Source organism: Arachis hypogaea, chromosome 2, assembly GCF_003086295.3.
Source record: "Arachis hypogaea cultivar Tifrunner chromosome 2, arahy.Tifrunner.gnm2.J5K5, whole genome shotgun sequence".
NCBI lineage: Eukaryota > Viridiplantae > Streptophyta > Magnoliopsida > Fabales > Fabaceae > Arachis > Arachis hypogaea.
Window position 1 is genome coordinate 78,610,855 of NC_092037.1, and position 3,060 is coordinate 78,613,914.

At 31.6% G+C, this 3,060-nt stretch overlaps 1 long non-coding RNA gene across 1 annotated transcript; it reads left to right on the forward strand.

The window, feature by feature from the left end:
* Positions 1-656: 656 nt before the first annotated feature.
* LOC140177913 (uncharacterized) lies at positions 657-1,703 on the forward strand. Its single transcript, XR_011869543.1, has 2 exons — positions 657-1,260; positions 1,413-1,703. It is a non-coding gene; the product is annotated as an uncharacterized lncRNA (long non-coding RNA).
* The last annotated feature ends 1,357 nt before the right edge of the window (positions 1,704-3,060 follow it).

Sequence of the window (3,060 nt, forward strand, 5' to 3'; positions counted from 1 at the left end):
AAATCAATTAAAAAGTAAAAAAGTATAAAGACCTAATTAAAAATTTTGCAAAATTATAGAATCAATAGAGTAATTAAACCTAAATGAATATATCAGTTGGATATAGTTAGAACGGAAGTATTTTGTGACGATGTTTTTCATCGCGTCAGTAATTCATTTTGTTTAAAATTTTGATGGCGAGAGTCGGTAATTAAAATTTTAACCATGATTAGTTAATCTCTCTCTAGATTAATCTCCACACAAATTTAATCACTTATCTAGATTAATCATCGTATAATTAATTTAGCAAGTGATGAATTAATTAAAGAAAAGCCCCAATACATTATCAAAACGAGTTAACACATTATCACACTTTTTAATCACTCTTTTTCTCTTTGGACCAAAATGCCCCTCCTTATTTATCCATGATTAAGACCTTGACAACACTCTTCTCTCCTCCCTTGTTCCACCGAAACAGTCCCCTACTTTGAAACCAAACCATACTAATCATCAAGTAAATGGATCATGTGATGATAAGCTAACTATGATTAGGCCTCTCTTTCCTTCTCATGTGGTGATCGAACCATGCTTTACTCCAATACATTAAACCTTGGTTAAGCATGAAAGATGAGTGACCAACCATGATTAACACTAAATTATTCTCTTCTTCCAGCCACTGTATAACCGAACCATTCATCACCAACCATAGTCATACCTCTTGATTAGTTGCATTTTGTGAGCAACTTGCATTAAATGTCAAGCCTAGGTATTAATCACTCCTCACCTCAAGTGCAACGTAGCACTCTAACTTTACTTATCCATTCTTCCCTTCATATACTCTTCACCTTTTTTCATTAGTTCAGCTAGGAAGAACAAAAAGAAGAGAGCAAGAAAGGGAGAGAAGAACCGAGAGTTAGTGAGGGTGCACCATGCACAATTCTCTTCTCCACCTCCAACAACATCAACTCCATTTCAGCATCCTCCATGGAAGCTTGAGGAGATAAGTTCCCTTCCACCGTCTTCTCTTTTCATGCTTTCGAATCTCATAAATTCCCTCTCATTGCTTCGGTCATAAGCCTTCTTCTTGATGTCTTACTTGATTCTTCCTAGCTCAACTAACCGAGACTTACAACTTGAGAGGATGAGCACCTCCTTCTTGTGATGGACTAGGAATTCGTCCTTGTGTCCTTGTTGGTGAGAAACTGATTTTGATGATGGACTAGGAGCTCTAGCAGAAAAGGGAGTGAATAGAAAGTGTTAGAAAGAGTGAACTTCAAAGAGGTAAAGGTTAGACTAGATAGAGGCCATGTTTGTGACTGTGATGGATGGTGAAGTTTGATGATGAGATATGTGCTTGTTTGATATGATGAAGTTGCTAAATTTATATTTTATTATGCAGATTTTATATATGAATATGTATGTGTATGTGGCAGGTGAATTATGAGAAAAATGAGCTAAGCTTAGGAAGGAAGTTAGAACCATGAATTTAAGGGAGTTAAAAGCTTAGGAAACTAAACCTGATATGTGAAGTCCAAATCTTTTGCTGCAGAATTTGGCAGCAACTTGCTCGAAATTCTGGGAATAATCTAGACACTCGTTCTGAGAAAAGTTAATTTTCTATAATATTTTGGAGAGTGTATATCATCCCCAAATAATTCAGAATTTTTTCGATGTATAGATTGGAAGATATAAATTTTTGAAGTTAAGTGGTTTCTGTGGTAAAATCTGTTTTCGAGTTATTAGAGGAGCAACTTCTAACCTACATATCTTTTAATTCTGACAAATTTTTGGGTTGCAACCAAAGGCAAATCAAATATTTGCATGTCTGAAATAATTAATCCAAATTTCAGATTAATATAAATTTTAAAGAATAAATTATGCAATTTGAAAGGTGACAAGCTCATTGAACTATCAGAACAGCATTACCTAAAACAGAGCCGACTTTAAAGTTGCATAACTTATAGGAAATGATATTGTCCTGAAACCAAATTTAAATAAAACTTAGAGCAATCTAATATGACCATACCAAATTTAAGAAGTATTTTATTAAAAGTGGAGTTTTCATGTATTTTAAAAAGAGAAATATAGGGTACAGAGCAAATTTTAAAGATGTGCTTACATGGCAAAACCCAACCCACACATTCTAAAGCCACACTTTTTACTTAAACCGTAACTCTTTACAAAGAAAAGCGTCACCTAATGGAAAAAGTAAATTAGAAGATTTAAGAGAAGAAATAATTAAGTTATCAAAATTAATAGATTAAAAATTAATGATTTTAACTAGTGTTAACTGTAATGACACCGAATTCTTAAAATTAATACAAAATGATTTTTCTCAAAATCTTTATTTTACTATAAGTTTTATTGAAGGATTTCAAAAACCCGAAAAGACTTATTTTTCACACGGAATTTCTAAAAAATGTTACCATGGAGATGATTCACCACATCTTTATCATACCTTTAACTCACAATTAAATTCTATAGTAGACATGCTTGAAGAAATATTAGTATCCATAAAATTTCAAAGAAATAAGAAAAAAGAGAATCTCAAAGAAGAAAAATTTCAAAATATAATCAACATAACAGATTTAAAAGTAAAACCACCACTAAAATTATGAATATTGAAGAAAAATTAGAAGAAGTTATAATGCTTTTTAAACAATTAAAAATGGCTCAAGAAAATAATATTATGGAACAGGGATTTCAAATAGAAGAAGAATTAGTAAATTCTGAAAATATAGAAAATGAAGAACACATCCTAGATTATTCTAGTGACGAAGAACCAGCAATTCCAATACAAGTAAAAAATGAAGCTGGAACATCTAAGGATAATCAATCTCAATTTAAATGGGAAACAGGTTTTGATAATTATGCTTTTAAAAAAGGGTTTATAAATAAAGATTCAAAATATACAAAAATACCATCAAAATATGTTCCTAAAATCCAGGAAATGGAAGGAGATAGAATGCTCGATCTAGACTGTAAAAAGAATGAAAAAGAAATTTGCGAAAACTGGTTAAATTCCTTCTTATTAGAAGCCTTTACCAATCCAAAACTTAGTGAATTATCTGGAAGAGACAT